The 18,272-nt window shown below is 43.5% G+C and overlaps 1 protein-coding gene, 2 non-coding genes and 2 pseudogenes across 6 annotated transcripts in view; 3 read left to right on the forward strand and 2 right to left on the reverse strand.

Moving 5' to 3' along the window:
* Window positions 1–18,272, forward strand: part of PDZD2 (PDZ domain containing 2) — a 472,962-nt gene that overhangs the window by 179,928 nt on the left and 274,762 nt on the right. The gene's annotated exons all lie outside the window — the stretch shown is intronic.
* Window positions 311–410, reverse strand: LOC116275086 (annotated as a pseudogene).
* Window positions 2,148–2,892, reverse strand: LOC103885008 (annotated as a pseudogene).
* On the forward strand, window positions 4,304–4,407 carry LOC116275162. The gene has a single exon (XR_004184119.1). It is a non-coding gene; the product is annotated as a small nucleolar RNA U13 (small nucleolar RNA).
* On the forward strand, window positions 12,619–12,723 carry LOC116275102. Its single transcript, XR_004184066.1, has one exon. It is a non-coding gene; the product is annotated as a U6 spliceosomal RNA (small nuclear RNA).

Genomic DNA, 18,272 nt, shown 5'->3' on the forward strand with positions numbered 1-18,272 from the left:
TTTTTTTTAACTTTTTTTTTTTTTTTTTTTTTTAGACCAAGTCTTGCTCTGTCACCCAGGCTGGAGTGCAGTGGCCAGATCTCGGCTCACTGCAAGCTCCGCCTTCTGGGTTCACGCCATTCTCCTGCCCAGCCTCCCAGTAGCTGGGACTACAGGCACCCGCCACCATGCCCAGCTAATTTATTTTTGTATTTTTAATAGAGATGGGGTTTCACCGTGTTAGCCAGGATGGTCTCAATCTCCTGACCTTGTGATCCTCCCGCCTTGACCTCCCAAAGTGCTGGGATTATAGGTGTGAGCCCCGCGCCTGGCAACTTTTTTTTTAATTTTTATTTTTTCATCCTTGGGTAAGGGCCATGCTAATCTTCTCTGTATCGTTCCAATTTTAGTATATGTGCTGCTTAAAATGCTTGTGACCACGACTATTTTTTTCCTTTTGAACCATCCTTTTAGGACAAATTTCATGGAATGAAGGTATTACGTCAAAGGACATTTTTGCCAAATTGTTTTATACAAATAATTTTACCAAATTACACCCCTACCAATAATGTATGAATGCCAGAGTTCCAGAAGCATTTCCAGGTTGGGTATTATAATTTAAATTTATGTTTTCTTAATTGAAATATGGCTCATTTTGTAGTTTTAATTTGCACTTATTTGATCAGGAAGTTTGGTCATTTTGCCCTAATTTTTTTTTTCTATTTTATTTTACTTGTCATCTAAACAATCTATTCATGTCCTTTGTCCATTATCTCTTGGGGCCCTCATCTGCAGCACTGGATATGCATTTAGATATTATAGATCTTAATCTTTTTACCCCATATAGTTAAAACTCTCCTTAATCTTTTAAATGTTGTTATTACTATATGGAAGTTTTAACTATCTCTGTAGGCAAGTCTGATTTTTTTCTTTTATAATCATCTTTTCACTTCTTCAGATCTTAGGATGATGTCATTTTCCCAAAGACCCACAACTCTCTTCTACCAATTTTAGTGATTACATTTTTAAATTTATCTTTAAAATTTAAATTTTAATTTAATGGGCATTTATTTTGATGGAAATTATAAATCTATTTTTTTTCTAAATTACTATCTAATTATCTAAATACCATTTATTAATCATTAATTTTCTTCAATTTGTGAGGTTTGAGTTATTATGTTGTTTTTTTTTTTGAGACGGACTCTCACTCTATCACCCAGGCTGGAGTGTAGTGGTGTGATCTCAGCTCACTACAACCTCTGCCTCCTGGGTTCAAGTGATTCTCCTGCCTCAGCCTCCCAAATAGCTGAGACTGCAGGCCACACTCAGCTAATTCTTTCATTTTTAGTAGAGACGGGGTTTCACCATGTTGACCAGGATGGTCTTGATCTCTTGACCTCGTGATCCACCCACGTTGGCCTCCCAAAGTGCTGGAATTACAGGCGTGAGCCACTGTGCCCGGCCATGATTTTTTTTTTTTTTTTTTTTTTTGTACTTTAAGTTCTGGGATACAGGTGCAGAATGTGCAGATTTGTTACATAGGTATACATGTGTCATGGTGGTTTGCCACACCCATCAACCCATTATCTAGGTTTTAAGCCCCACATGCATTAGGTGTTTATCCTAATGCTTTCCCTCTCCTTGCCCCCCATCCCCTGATAGGCCCCGGTGTGTGATGTTCCCTGCGTCCATGTGTTCTCATTGTTCAACTCCTACTTATGAGTGAGAACATGCGGTTTTGGTTTTCTGTTCCTGTGTCAGTTTGCTGAGAATGATGGTTTCCAGCTTCATCCATGTCCCTGCAAAGGACATGAACTCATTCTTTTTTATGGCTGCATATTATTCCATGGTGTATACGTGCCACATTTTCTTTATCCAGTCTATCATTGATGGGCATTTGGGCTGGTTCCAAGTCATTGCTATTGTAAATAGTGCTGCAATAAACATACGTGTGCATGTGTCTTTATAATAGAATGATTTATAATCCTTTGGGTATATACCCAGTAATGGGATGATTTATTATGATTTATATGTGTACATACACCCACTTTTTTTCACACACTCTTTTTTTTGAGACAGGGTCTCACTTTGTCACCCAGGCTGGAGTGCATGGCATGATCTCAGCTCACTGCAACCTCTTGGGCTCAAATGATCCTTCCACCTCAGCCCCCCAGGTTGCTAGGACTGCAGGTGCACACTACCACACCTGGCTAATTTTTGTGTAGTTTGTTTTCTTTTTTTTCAAATCAATAGGTCTTTTATTGCATTATTTAAATATCACATATAGGTCTTAGGAAGCATCTGGCATCTTGTTTCTGTAGCTGGACAACTCTTAGGTCTTATTAATCAACCTCCTGAATGGTTCCTTTTTCAGAGACATCGATACCATCTAAAAATTTCCTGATATCCTTGTTTTTAATGTTGTGGCTTGCTGAATCAAAGCCGCTGAATTTGAAACAAGCCCAATGTCATTTCCTTCAAGGATTTAATTCATCTTTCTGAGCTTGAGATACCGAACAAGGAATACCTGGCTTCATTCGAACCCTGCAGATTTTCACCCAAGAAATTTTGGATTTCAACAAGAGACCCATTCTCCTGGATAATGCTGTTGATGGGGAAGTGCACATACACAGACCTCATCTTGTAACGGAAGCCCAGTGTAACACCCTTGATCATGTTCTGTACATGACTACAGATGGTCCAAACGGTAGCCAGCTCCTTTCCGTTACCCCACCATTTGTCAACCTGGGGCCTCTTTTTTTTCTTTCCAAGAAGACTGAGTTCTACGTTGATGTGATTGAAGTCCCTCCCCAGGGTTCCTCTGGGGCCGTTCACAATAACTGTGCATCCCTTTAGAGTAATATCGACATTTTCTGGAATGTCGATAGTCTAATTGCTGAGAATGGTTTTCATTCTCGCAGTAGATGTGGCAAAAAAAAAAAAAAAAAAAAAAAGCATCTTTTGTGGCTCATGCCTGTAATTCCAGCACTTTGGGGGGGCCGAGGTGGGTGGATCACAAGGTAAGGAGATTGAGACCAGCAGGGCCAGCATGGTGAAACCTGTCTTTACTAAAAATAGAAAAAAATTAGCTTGGTATGGTGGCGTGCGCCTGTAATCCCAATTACTTGGGAGGCAAGAATCACTTGAACCCAGGAGGCAGAGGCTGCAGTGAGCCAAGATCGCGCCACTGCACTCCAGCCTGGGAGACAGAGACTCTGTCTCAAAAAACAAACAAGCAAAACAAACAAAGCAGAGAGTTTGGCTGGTAACAGAAGTAACAGAGAAATGCTCCAGCTGGCCTAGAGGAAAGCAAATAACCCCCACTGTGAACTGCAGATGGAGAAGTGCAACCTCTAGGAGCTGAAAGCAGTCCCTGATTGGCAACTTACAGGAAAAAGGTACCTCAGGCCTACAACCACGAAGAATTGAACTCTGCCACCAAGCGGTGATCTGGGAAGATATAGGGGCAGGAAAACCACCTCCATCCTCTTAACGGTCCTGAGAATTGAGGTAAGATAGATTAACAGGAAAAAAGCATACATGTTTCTTCACAGATGTTTTACAGGAGCCCTTCTAAAATAATGAAGACCCAAAGAAACAAGTATTGTCAGTTTCTTCCATTCTGGATTGGACACAATAGTAAAACTGTGAACATGTGTAAGGCCAAGGGGCTTGCGCTAGGATAGTTAATAGGGTAGGAAAATAGGAAGAGAAAGGCTTCTTTGTGCAGAATTTCCTTGACCTCAACTTTATCGTCCTTGATGGCAAGGATGTTGCATCTTACTAGTATAGGGAGGGCATCTTTCACATGGGAATTTAATCTTCTGCTTTTAAGAAACAGCATGAAGGTCAAAGCGATCTTTTTGCACCTGCTGTTTTTCAAGTGCCTTTAACTTAAATAATCAGTATTCCAGGATAGCATATTTTAACCCCTTCAAAAAGGTCCCTGAGCCCCAGATGAGATTGTTGGCAGCTCCAGTCAACGCAAGCCCAGCCATGCCATAGCTGTATTATTACCTACAGAACCGTGAGCTAATAAATGGGATTGCTCTAAAGCTTCTACATTTGTGGTACTTTGTTACATAGCAATAGAAAACAAATATAATGGCAACATGCAATTTAGTACTTGATCCCTCTCCTGTCATTTACTCATTGTTTTGCATGTATAAATCTTGCCTTCCTTAACCAGACTATAACCTCCCTGAGAACCAGACCCCCGATGTTTTTTCTGCATAGCAAAATTATCTACCATGCCATAGGGGCTACACTAGGAGGAAGGTGGGGTGAGTGTTGAACATCCTGGCTTTAGAATCAGCCTGCCTTGATCCTTTTGTAGTTTGTGAGTATGAGGACTGGGTGTTCACACACGTGTGTGAGATGTGCCACCCTCAAACCTTATTACAATGTCAGTACATTACCTGTCTAACCTGGAAAAAAAAAAAAAAAAAAAGAATCAGACTGCCTTGGCTTAAATCTTGGCTTAAACTTTCTAAGGTTTGGTTCCCTCATCTTGGGAATAAAATGCATTAGGAAATTATGGAAAGATACACAAACATTGTTATCAGCAGTTACTTCATAGGGAATGATTGCAGGATCAAATGTCATAGGAGGCTTTTAGGATTAAATGAAATGATGCTTAGAAAGTTCTTAAGACAGTGCATGGCGCATGGTAAAGCTCTATAAATACTCTATAAATACTATAAATATAAACACTAGCTCCGCGTTTGTAGAAAAACAGACCCTTTGACATACTTGCCCCTCCTGCAGTTCCATATGTGCTAAATTTGTTTAGTATCACATGACACTGGCCTGTCTCCCTACACACGCACACGCATCCTCACCTCCACCTCCTGGCCAGCCACCAGGGATAGACAGACTAAATCCAGCCATTAGACTTGACTGACAACCAGTTTAATCTCCTGAAAACCTGGAGTCAAGCCAGTGAGAGACCAAGCTGCTTTGCTGTGTGAGATGAGCTGGAAGACCAAACAGAACCACATCTGGATTCATGTCCAGAAAGAGCCAGAGCCACATGCCCGTGCTACACTTACAGCATGGCAGACGTCAAGAGGAAGCTGGTTTCTTTAGAGGAACACAGAGTGGACATACAGAAAAGGACAGGGATGAGAGACAGTGTCCCCAGAAAAAGGGATGGGACAGTACCTTCCTGGGGCTGGCAGTTCCCAGCACCAGTTCCCACGGTGCCTAGCTGGACTTGTTTCCCCAAGATCTCCAGGTCTTCATAAGTGTCCCTTGCAAACAAATAAGCCCTGGCCAAAGAAAGGCTGCTGTGGGTGACAAATCAGACAGTCGGTCATGTTCTGATACATCCTGGGACACCAGGCTGTGGTGCTGACTCCGCATCAATGTAAAAGACAATTAAATGGTATTTGTGGTCTTTTTCCAGACCTTCTTTCAACTGTCAGCACAGTTGAATTCCCAGTGGCCTCTGGAGGGCACTATTCAGTTAAGTTTAGTCCACGGTAGTGAGCACTACACCAGCAGAGCATTTAAGGAAAAGGTGTTTTAAATAATAGTTACCATTTCCTGAGTACCAACAACATGCTAACCACGGTGCTGCTTGCTTTACATATATTATATCTTAAACAATCACAACGACTGTTTCCATCCCGCAATTGGAGATTATTTTCGAGCATGGTTACTTATTTCCACAGGCATGCTATTAACAGGTGTCAAGCAAAAGGAAAGCTTTTTTTTTTTTTTTTTCTTTTAATGAACAGGAAGACTGAGTTTATAGTAAATCCTGATGAGAACCAATTCAAGTTCGGTTGCCCCTCAATGTACTCCTTTTTAATTAGAAAAAACAAATGTACCACCATTGCAATACAGAGGGGAAAATATATTTGGTCTCTGGAGATATAAATACCTGGGTCCCTCTTCTCTCTCAAGGTGAGGCAGAGTGTTTCCTGTTTCCTGCCTTTTATCCACACCCCCAGGATAACGGTGTTGGTTTCATGCTAGGCTGTGGGCTGCTGGGGAGTGGGAGCTGCTCTGCGGGGGAGGAGTTTTTGTTCTCTGCCTTGCTCAATGCCACCGTGGTGGGGAGGGTAGGAGTGAGGTTCCCAACCTTTTTAGGTAACAGTTCCCTGCAAAGTCTGAAAACAACCACTGACCTGTCTCCCTTTTATTTTTTACAAGATATTTGAGGCCAGCTGTGGTGACTCATGTCTGTAATCCCAGCACTTTGGGAAGCCGAGGTGGGCGGATCATTTGAGGTCAGGAGTTTGAGACCAGCCTGACCAACATGGTGAAACCCTGTCTCTACTAAAAATACAAAAAAATCAACCAGGTGTGGTAGCACACACCTGTATTGCCAGCTACTTGGGAGGCTGAGACAGGAGAATCACTTGAACTTGGAAGGCAGAGGTTGCAGTGAGCCGAGATCACACCACTGCACTCCAGCCTGGGTGACAGAACCAGGCTCCGTCTCAAAAGAAAAAAAAGATATTTGAAACCTATTTGTTCATTCGATATTATCAATGTAAATTAAAATGTTTATCAGATATTATCCAAGTGAGCCACATGCATGATGTATATGCTTCTCATTTACTTTTTACAACATCCCTATGAGGTAAGAGGCAAGTATTATTACCTGAATTCACAGATGAGGAAATACAGGCTTAGAAAGATTAGATAAACCGACTGGGCACGGTGGCTCACGCCTGTAATCCCAGCACTTTGGGAGGCCGAGACGGGCAGATCACGAGGTCGGGAGATCGAGACCATCCTGGCTAACACAGTGAAACCCCATCTCTACTAAAAAATACAAAAAACTAGCCGGGTGAGGTGGCGGGTGCCTGTAGTCCCAGCTACTGGGGAGGCTGAGGCAGGAGAATGGCGTGAACCCGGGAGGTGGAGCTTGCAGTGAGCTGAGATCCGGCCACTGCACTCCAGCCCGGGCGACAGAGCGAGACTCCGTCTCAAACAAACAAAAAACAAAAAACAAAATACAAAAAATGGGTTTATCTGATCTTTTTTATTTATTTATTTTTTTTTTTTGAGACGGAGTCTCACTCAGTTGCCCAGGCTGGAGTGCAGTGGCGCGATCTCGGCTCACAGCAAGCTCCGCCTCCCGGGTTCGCGCCATTCTCCTGCCTCAGCCTCCCGAGCAGCTGGCACTACAGGCGCCCGCCACCACGTCACGCTAGTTTTCTGTATTTTTTAGTAGAGATAGGGTTTCACCGTGTTAGCCAGGATGGTCTTGATCTCCTGACTTCGTGATCCGCCCCTCTCGGCCTCCCAAAGTGCTGAGATTACAGGCGTGAGCCACCGCGCCCGGCCGATAAACCCATTTCTCAGAGACAGAGCCTGGAATCGAGCCGGGGTGACCTGCCTCCAAGACCTGAGTCTTTTTTTGCTAGGACGCTCTGTCAGTTGCTACCCATCTGCCAAATAGTGTGTCTGTCCCTCTAGAGAGCACGTCCATTCCCCAGTAAGAAACGTAACCTTCCAGTAAGCAACAACAATTCTGTAAGTGACATCCTGGCCAGGGCACCTTGCTCCCTATTCATGAGGTCACTGCCTCGCCACGTCTCCACTGTGGAGGGGTGAACCTGGAATCAGAAAATCTGGGTTCCGAACACTTTCTCAATCTGTATTTATTCATTTAAGGATATTTATTGACCACCTACTGTTTCAGCTTTGGAACTGCATATTGGGGAAATACTCTTCTATAAAACATATGAAGGCCCTGGTTTTCTGGGGCTTTTATCCATGCCTTAGAAAACTGACTTATCCTTGTAGGCGTAATTGTGATTAATAATGATATGAAGGAATTTTTAAAGTAAGCTTTCTTGTTTTATAGTAGCTTTCCTGAGGCTGGGCATGGTGGCTCACGCCTGTAATCCCAGCACCTTGGGAGGCTGAGGTGGGTAGATCACTTCAGATCGGGAGTTCGAGACCAGCCTGGCCAACATGGTAAAACCCCATCTCTACTAAAAATACAAAAATTAGCTGGGTATGGTGGCATGTGTTTGTAATCTCAGCTACTCAGGAGGCTGAGGCAGGAGAATTGCTTGAACTGGGAGGCAGAGGTTGCAGTGAGCTGAGATCACGCCACTGCACTCCAGCCTGGGTGATAGAGCAAAACTCTGTCTCAAAAAATATATAAGTAAAAAATAAAAATAATTTAAAAATGGCTTTACTGAGATGTTCACATACTATAAAATTTATTCTTTAAAATGTACAATTGAGTGGTTTTATATATTCACAGCATTGAATATCACCAATATCTAATTTTAGGACATTTTTATCCTTCCAAAAAGAAGACGAATACCCATTACAGGCATTCTCCATACTCCACTTCTCAAAGCCCCTGGCAACCTACTTTCTGTTCCCATAGATTTACCTATTCCAGATATTTCAGTACATGGTCTTCTGTACTGAATGTGTAATGACTTCAGTACTCATCTATGTTTCAGTATGATTCAGAACTTTACTTCGTTATATTGCCAAATAGTATTCCATATGTTTAACCACATTTGTTTAACCATCCATCCATTTGTGGACATTTGGGTCATTTCCACTTTTTGACTATTATGAATCATGCTGTGAACATTGGTGTACCAGCTTTTGTGACTGTATGTTTTCAGTTCTCCTGGATATATACGTAAGAATGGAATTGATGGTGATATAGTAACTCTATGTGTAACTTTTTGAGGAATTGCCAATTGTTTTTCAGGACTATTTTACATCCCCACCAGCAGTGTATAAAGACTCTAATTTCTCCACATTCCTGCCATAACTTGTGACCTGTCTTTATTAGACTGGCCATCCTAGTGGGTGTGAAACTGTATCTCACTGTGACTTTGATTTGTATTCTCTAATGATTAATCATGTTGAACACCTTTTCATGTATTTTTGAACCTTTGTACATCTTTGGAGAGATGTCTATTTATTTTTTAAGACAGGGTCTTGCTCTGTCACCCAGCCTGGAGTGCAGTGGCATGAGTGCAGTGCAGAGGCTCACTGTAGCCTCAGCCTCCTGGGCTCCAGCAATCCTCCCACCTTATTCTCCTGAATAGCCAGGACTACAGGCACATGCCACTACACCTGGCTAATTTTGTAAAATTTTTTTTGTAGAGACGGGGTCTTGCTGTATTTCCCAGACTGGTCTCAAACTCCTGGCCTCAAGCGATCTTCATGCCTCAGCCTTCCAAAGCACTAGCATTATAAGCATGAGCCACCATGCCCAGCTAGAAATGTCTATTTAAATCCTTTACCCACTTTTACATTGAGTTGTAAGAATTCTTTATACAGCCTAGATACAAGTTCCTTAACAGATACATGATTTGCAGATATTTTCCCAGGCAGCTGCACATATTAAACAATTGCCACGGATTGTTTTCAACAAATGACCTAGGGATAAGGCTGTTCTTGCAGCATCGGCTCCGAATCAAGTCAAGTAAAGAGAAACCTTGAAAATGGGGCCTTTCAGAGAGCTGTCAGACAGGTCAAGTAATAACAGTTCTGTGAAGATAGAGTTTTTGGGGGTCTTCAAACTTGTTCTGCCTCAGTGGCTGCTAGTGATGCTTCAAGCTTTTGGCTAATTTCCAGAGTTCTGAAAAAGTTGATTTTGGTCATTTTTTCCAGTGTTTTTGTTACTCTTATAAAGGGGTGGATTTTTGGAGGTCTTTATTTTTATCATTCCAGAAGTGCTTTTTCCAATAAACTTATCTTTGAAATATGGTATACATAAAGGCACATATCAAAAGTATTCAGCTTAGTAAATTTTTTTTTTTTTTGAGATAGAGTCTCGCTTTGTTGCCCAGCCTGGAGTGCAGTGGCGCAAACTTAGCTCACTGCAAGCTCCATCTCCCATGTTCACACCATTCTCCTGCCTCAGCCTCCCGAGTAGCTGGACTACAGGTGCCCGCCATCATACCCGGCTAATTTATTTTGTATTTTTTAGTAGAGACGGAGTTTCACCGTGTCAGCCAGGATGGTCTCAATCTCCTGATCTCATGATCCGCCCACCTTGGCCCCCAAAGTGCTGGAATTACAGGCATGAGCCACCACACCCAGCCTTTTATTTTATTTTATTTTACTTTTGAGACAGTCTTGCTCTGTTGCCAAGGCTGGAGTGCAGTGGCACAATCTTGGCTCACTGCAACCTCTACCTCCCAGGTTCAAGCTATTCTCCTGTCTCAGCCTCCAGAGTAGATGGGATTGCAGGTATGCACCATCACACCTGGCTAATTTTTGTGTTTTTAGTAGAGAGGGGGTTTCACCATGTTGGCATAGCTGGTCTCAAACTCCTGACCTCAGGTGATCCACCCGCCTCAGCCTCCCAAAGTGCTGGGATTATAGGCATAAGCCACCACACCCAGCCCAGCTTAGTGAATTTTTATATTAACCATCACCCAAACTGAGAAACAGAACTTAACTAGTATGTCAGAGCTCTCCTTCTTACCTCTTACCAGTTACTAACCCCCCTTTACCAAAGTAAAGTGGTATCTAATAGCTGTAAGAACTTTCCTGCTTATGGCTGGGTATGGTGGCTCATGCCTGTAATCCAGCACTTTGGGAGGCCAAGGTGGGTGGATCACTTGAGGTCAGGAGTTCAACCTGGCTAACATGGTGAAACCCTGTCTGTACTAAAAATACAAAAAATTAGCCGAGTGTGGTGGTAGGTGCCTGTAATCCCAGCTGCTCGGGAGGCTGAGGCAAGAGGGTCACTTGAACCTGGGAGTCAGAGGTTGCAGTGAGCCAAGATCATGCCACTGCACTGTAGCCTGGATGACAGAGCGAGACGCCATTGCAATAAAACAAAAAATAAAAAACTTCCTTGTCTAGTACCATTCTGATTTTTTCCAACTGTTTCATTCTACTTGTTCAAATTTTCCTTCCAAACCACTCCCTTAATACATTTAATCCGATGGCATTTTTAACTTGTGAATTTTATTTTTTTAATATTCAACTTTAAAAAAATTATGAACTAGCCTATTTGGGACATACATTTGTTTCTGTCAAGCTCTTCCTGCCTCCCCAGATTTCTCTATCATCAACAACCATTTCCCTTATCAGTAAGCCAGGCCCTGGAGTACTGGCTGTTAATTCTCCTCTATCCCTTTTTCCCAGACTTGCAGACACCCTTGATCATCCACATAAAAAGGGAAGCTGAGATGTCTTCAGGATAAAGTTACATGTTTTTTCATGAGACTTCTGCATAGTGTCCAAACACTCTGAGCTGTACAGATAGAAAGGATGCTTCTTGAGAGTCTTTTGGGAGACACCTTATCCTGCAATTCTGATTTCTTTGCTTTTCCTGACCAAGGCTTCTCAGGCTAATTCAGAGCCATTGTGGCACAGCTCAGACAGCAAGCAGTGACATTCTGAAGTTGCTTCTTCTGAGAAATTCTCCCAGTGGGAAAGCAAGGGGGGATGGAACACTTCCTTGGGCAGTTTATGAAGTGTGGAGACCCAGCTCCCTGTTAGTGCTTTTTTTTTTATCAGAGATCATTACCCAGTAGAAAAGGAGATGTTCTGATGGAGGATTAAGCTAGATATAGTAAGTCACAGTGATATGGACATTTGAAAGTAATTGCTTGGAAAGTGAAAAGAGGTCAAAGTGGTTGAACTTAATGGTACAAAGAATAACCATGGGGCCAGGCGTGGTGGCTCACACCTGTAATCCCAGCACTTCGGGACGCCGAGGCAGTGGATCACTAAGTCAAGAGATCGAGACCATCCTGGCCAACATGGTGAAACCCCATCTCTACTAAAAATACAAAAATTGGCCAGGCGCAGTGGCTTACGCCTGTAATCCCAGCACTTTGGGAGGCTGAGGTGGATGGATCACGAGGTCAAGAGATTGAGACCATCCTGGCCAACATGGTGAAACCCCATCTCTACTAAAAATACAAAAATTGGGCAGGCTGCAGGTGGGCGGATCATGAGGTCAAGATATCATGACCATCCTGGCTAACATGGTGAAACCCCATCTCTACTAAAAAATACAAAAATTAGCTGGGCGTAGTGGTGTGTGCCTGTAGTCCCAGCTACCTGGGAGGCTGAGGCAGGAGAATCACTTGAACCCAGGAGGTGGAGGTTGCAGTGAGCCAAGACAGCGCCACTGCACTCCAGCTTGGGCAAGAGAGGAAGACTGCCTCAAAAAAAAAAAAAAAAAAAAAGAATAACCATGGGGTGGGAAAAACTGTAAATGGAGTGAAAATTTGGGGCAAAGATAAGGGACTCAAAGTAACTAATAAAATGATTAAAAATCAATTCTGACTTTTAGTGGGTTTTTGTTTTGTGTGAGATGGGGTCTCACTATGTTGCCCACGCTAGTTTCCAGCTTCTGGACTCAAGTGATCCTCCCACCTTGGCCTCCCAAACTGCTGGGATTACAGGCATGAGCCTGTCATGATTCCATTTATACAAGGGTCCTAGAATAGTCAAATTCATAGAAACAGAAAATGAAATGGAAGTTACCAGAGGCTGGGAGAAGGGACGAATGGAGAGTTATTAGCGGATGCAAAGTTTCAGTCTGGTGTGATGAAAAAGCCCTGGAGATGGGTAGTGGTGCTGGTTGCACAACAACATGAATGTATTTGTTGACACTCAACTGTACACTTGAAAATCATTCAAAAGGGTGCTTGCTTAAAATAATTAAAAAGGGTGTTTGCTTCAGCGTCACATATACTAAAATTGGAACAATACAGAGAAGATGAACATGGCTCTTGCTCAAGGATTTTTAAAAATAATTAAAATGGCCAGGCGTGGTGGCTCACGCCTGTGATCCCAGCACTTTGGGAGGCCTAGGCGGGTGGATCAGAAGGTCAGGAGATCCAGACCATCCTGGCTAACATGGTGAAACCCTGTCTCTACTAAAGATACAAAAAAATTAGCCGGGCATGGTGGTAGGCGCCTGTAGTCCCAGCTACTCGGGAGGCTGAGGCAGGAGAATGGCATGAACTGGGGAGGCTGAGCTTGCAGTGAGCTGAGATCGCGCCACTGCGAGCCTGGGCAACAGAGCAAGACTCTGTTGCAAAAATAAATAAATAAATAAATAAAATAAAATGGGTCGGGCGTGGTGGCTCACGTCTGTAATCCCAGCACTTTGGGGGGCTGAGGCAGGCAGATCACCTGAGGTGAGGAATTTGAGACCAGACTGGCCAACATGGTGATATGCCATCTCTACTGAAAATACAAAAATAAGCTGGGCACGGTGGCGGGTGCCTGTAATCCCAGCTACTCGGGAGGCTGAGGCAGGACAATCACTTGAGCCCAGGAGGTGGAGCTTGAAGTGAGCCAAGATCGCACCACTGCACTCCAGCCTGGGAAACAGAGTGAGACTCTGTCTCAAAAAAAAAAAATTTAAAATGGTCAATTTTATTCTATGTATATTTTACCAAGTAAAAAGATGTGCAGTTAAGTACAAATCTAGTGCGAGGAAAAGGTTGGGGTCACAGGTGACCAAGGCCTTGGGGAACCCATTGGTGTCTTTAAGGAGATTTTCCCTTGTTCCACAAGTTCCATGAGCAGGCCTAACCAACCCACTGCCACAGTGTCAACACTGTTTGTTAGTACAGTCAGTAGCCACTGTCTGTGCCTGGTTGATTAATAAGAAAGTACTTAGTTTCCTTCCAAAACTCTGGAAAAATGAGACAAATGTCATTAAAAGGTTAAGACACTTGTTGCTAATATCTTAAAAGTGGCCACTAGAAACAAAGGTAGAGGCTGGGCATGGTGACTCACACCTGTAATCCCAGTGCTTTGGGAGGCTGAGGTCGGAGATCGCTTGAGTCCAGGAATTTGAGAAAGCCTGGGAGACATGGCAAAACCACGTCTCTACAAAAAATACAAAAATTAGCCAGATGTAGTGGCACATGCCTGTAGTCCCAGCTACTGAGGAAGCTAAGGCAGGAGGATCACTTGAGTCTGGGAGGCAGAGGTTGCAGTGAACTGAGATGGTGCCACTGCCCTGTAGCCTGGGCAACAGAGTGAGACCCTGTCTCAAAAAAAAACAAAAAACAAAAAACGAATGGTCTTGATCTCCTGACCTCATGATCCACCCACCTTGGTCTCCTAAAGTGCTGGGATTACAGGCATGAGCCAGTTGCAGTGAGCCAAGATTGTGCCATTGCACTCCAGCCTGGGTAATAGATGAGACCCTATCTCAAAAACAAAAATAAGGAAAAAAGAAAAAAAAAAAAAAGAAACGAGCAAACAAACAAAGGTGGAGATGGAAATGTGAATCCATTTCAATTACCTGGGCCCTCTAGAGGCCTCTGTGAAGCCTTTAGGGCACAGCTTTCTGCTATTTCTCCTGAAGGCTGAGATAATCTGGTGACCACCTCAACAGGGACCTTGAGAGCAGCAGTGACCTAGGCTCAGACTCACCTGGTGGGGACTGTGGCCGTGGTGACATCATGAGTCTTCCTTGGCCCATCAACCTGTACTCTGTGCCTGCTGGGCACTGCGAGGTGGAGAGAGGCCAGCTTAGCCACCAGGATGCCACCATGCCAGAGATGAGGGATGCCTCAGAGGAGGAAGGTTCTATGGAATGTCCACCCTTCCTCCTCTGATGCAGAATTTGATGCAATGGCTGGACATTTATAGGCCATTTTCTTGGATGATGAATTCTGTTTAATACAAAGGAACTTCAAGAACAAGAAGCACTGGAAGCTAAGCCAGGTTGTTGTCAAGAGGAGGAAACAACTGAAAAGGGTTCCCCTACCCTCTGACTCCTTCTTTAAGGGACCCCATGGCTCAACAAGCCTGTGTCCAGTTGGAGCACCTGCCCACCTGCCCCTGCTCTCCTCCACTGCTAGCTGACCACCAATTCCAGGTTTGAAGATATGGAACAGATATGCCCATATTCTCCATTTTTAACTAATAACCTTTTTAATGAAGAGCTTCTGCCTGAAGAGCGTTCCTGGAAATTAATATGGTTGATTTCATGACAACTAGACATCAGCTTAAAGATGAAGTGGCAAAAATTTTCTTGAAAAAGTTTCTTGAACACTCTTCCCCCCAAAATTTGAACTATGCAACAGAAATAGAAGACAGAGAAAAGGGTCTAAACTGTTGCTTAATAGTGAAAGCCTTTGCACATACCTTTCTGCTACCCAGGAAATTGTGTGTGGTGCTCATTCCTGGGGAAGTGTTTTCATTTTGGTATTTCAAGCCCCACAGGTGGTAGATGACCTCAGCTTGTGGAGAAAAAAAAATCAGTGATGAGGGAACATACCTTTAAGAGATTTATCTCATTTGGAACACTTGGACACAGGGTGGGGAGCATCGCACACCGGTGCCTGTTGTGCCTGTTGTGGGGTGGGGTGATGGCGGAGGGATGGCATTGGGAGATATACCTAATGTAAATGACGAGTTAATGGGTGCAGCACACCAACGTAGCACATATATACATATATAACAAACCTGCACGTTGTGCACATGTACCCTAGAACGTAAAGTATAATACAAATATATATATATATTAAAGATTTATCTCATTTGATCATTAGTTGGTCTAAATAAGGAGTGATCAAAAAGCAAGAAACATGAACTCTTCAGGAATATTTGCTTTTGAGAAATATCTGCTAGTGTTTCAAAACTTTGATAGCCTCATGAAGTGGATTCAACTCTTAGATGTTTTTGAGACAAAGAAAGAACATTCTACGTGTTAGAGGAAGACGCTTCAGATCACTGCTGCGCTGACTTCTTCCTGTGTACATAATCCAAAGATAGTGGAGCCGAAAGGTGGTCACCGATGTGTGGGCATCATTGAGATGAGATCACTGCAAGTTATTATCTCTCGAATATCTTCCATACCTTTCTTCTATGTGCTGTGCTATTCTATTTATTGTTTTCAAAAGTGTATCTTTTAGGGCTGCGAGCGGTGACTCACCTGTAATCCCAGCACTTTCGGAGACTGACGCAGGTGAATCACTCGAGGTCAGGAGTTCGAGACCAGCCTGGCCAACGTGGTGAAACCCATCTTTACTAAAAATACAAAATTAGCCAGGTTTGGTGGTGGGCACCTGTAATTCCAGCTACTTAGGAGGCTGAGGCAGGAGAATCGCTTGAACCCGGGAAGCAGAGATTGCAGTGAGCCGAGATCGTGCCACTGCACTCCAGCCTGGGCGACAGAGCGAGACTCCGTCTCAAAAAAAAAAAAAAGAATTCATCTAGGGACAGTTACATGAACTCATCTTCTCAGTCTCCATTTCTAGAGCTGATGTGTAACTTTTCATCAATTGCACTGAGAAAACGAGAGCTTCAGTGTCTTGGGTTGGGTCAGCATCTCTAACTAGCACAGCACCTAACACCTAGTGAAAACTCAACAAATGTTTGTTGAGTGACATAAGCCTTCCTTCTGAAAATGCAAGTCTTGGGTTTGTGTATCTTCTTTCACTGGTCCTGAATCAGTCCTATTATTTCCGGCAGGCGCGTCGCTCATTGAGAATGTAGTCATAAACTCTTGTGGGTCTCAATTTGGAATGTCCATGATTGTCCTCCTAAAAATAAATAGAAGTATTATGTGTTAAGTGCTTTTTAAATCTGCTATGTTTGCAAAAAGAATTCTGCGTTGGTGCTCCCAATTTACCAGTCTGACTTAGATGTTTTGAAATAGAGTAAAATGTATCTTAACTAAAAAACAGCACAGTAGTGGTATTTTTGTAAGCTTGTTTCAATGTTTTTCTCTATAAACCAATAGTAATTTTAGTGGCTTTTTTTTTTTTTTTTAGACAGTCTTGATCTGTGGCCCAGGCTGGAGTGCAGTGGCATGATTTTGGCTCCCTCCATCTCCAGGGTCCAGGCAATTCTCTTGCCTCAGCCTCCCAAGTAGCTGGGATTATAGATGTGCACCACCACGCCTGGCTAATTTTTATATTGTAAAGGCAGAGTTTCGCCGTGTTGGCCAGGCTGGTTTCGAACTCCTGACCTCAAGTGATCCACCTGCCTCGGCCTCCCAAAGTGCTAGGATTATAGGTGTGAGCCACTGAGCCTGGCCAATTTCATTGTATATGAGGGAAAAATCCATGATTTTTGCAAATGTCCCCAACTTGATCTAAATCCTCCTTTCTTTTACAACCTCTCCTAGAGATGGCGCTCTAATGACAAAAGCAGAGAGGTAGGCAAACATTTTTTATGATCCCCTCTAGAAATTTTGTTTAGAAAAGTGTACCTCATCTGTTCAGGATTAGTAAAATAAGTCATGTAGGCTGGGCAAGGTGGCTCATGCCTGTAGTCCCAGCACTTTGGAAGGCCCAGGCAGATGGATCACTTGAGGTCAAGAGTTCAAGACCAACCTGGCCAACATGGTGAAACCTGGTCTCTACAAAAATACAAAAATTAGCCAGGCATGATGGCAGGTGCCTGTAATCCCAGCTATTCTGGAGGCTGAGATGAGAGAATCATTTGAATCCAAGAGGCGGAGGTTGCAGTGAGCCAAGATTGTGCCATTGCACTCCAGCCTGGGCGACTAAGCGAAACCATCTAAAAATTAAAATTAAAATTAATAAATCATGTAGATTAATCCACTTCTGGAAGAAGAGGAAAGGTGTACTTGAGTTAGTTCCTGTTGTGTAATAAGATTCTATATTGAAATCTCAAAGAGAATATAAGCCTGGATCCCTACCCACGAAATGCAGACCCTTTACACCTGTGCAGTGCATGCTTGATGGTGAACTAGTCTCATACACACACTTTGCTGACGAGAAGCTGCAAGCCCAGTAGGTGAAGAGACTCCGTTTGGGTATCAGGAGCAGAGTCAGGACAAGCAGCTAGGTGTCTGGAGTGACTGGAGCATTCTTGCCAGGGAACAGCCGAGATGGCACCATTGCACTCCAGCCTTGGGAGACAAGAGTGAGACTTTGTCTCAAAAAAATAAATAAACAAAATAAATAAATAAACGGGCGGGGCGCGGTGGCTCACGCCTGTAATCCCAGCACTTTGGGAGTCCGAGGCGGGCGGATCATGAGGTCAGGAGATCGAGACCATCCTGGCCAACATGACGAAACCCTATCTCTACTAAAAATACAAAAAATTAGCCAGGAGTGGTGGCAGGCCCTTGTAATCCCAGCTACTTGGGAGGCTGAAGTAGGAGAATTGCTTGAACCCGGGAGGCGGACGTTGCAGTGAGCTGAGATCATGCCATTGCACTCCAGCCTGGGCAAAAAGATAGAAACTCCATCTCAAAAAAAGTAAAAAATAAAAATAAATAAATAAATAATGATAAAAAGATCATAAAGAATATGAGGCCGAGGACAGTGGCTTGCACCTGTAATCCCAGCACTTTGGGAGGCTGAGGTAGGCGGATCACTTAA

This window comes from Papio anubis, chromosome 5 (assembly GCF_008728515.1).
Source record: "Papio anubis isolate 15944 chromosome 5, Panubis1.0, whole genome shotgun sequence".
In the NCBI taxonomy this organism is placed as follows: domain Eukaryota; kingdom Metazoa; phylum Chordata; class Mammalia; order Primates; family Cercopithecidae; genus Papio; species Papio anubis.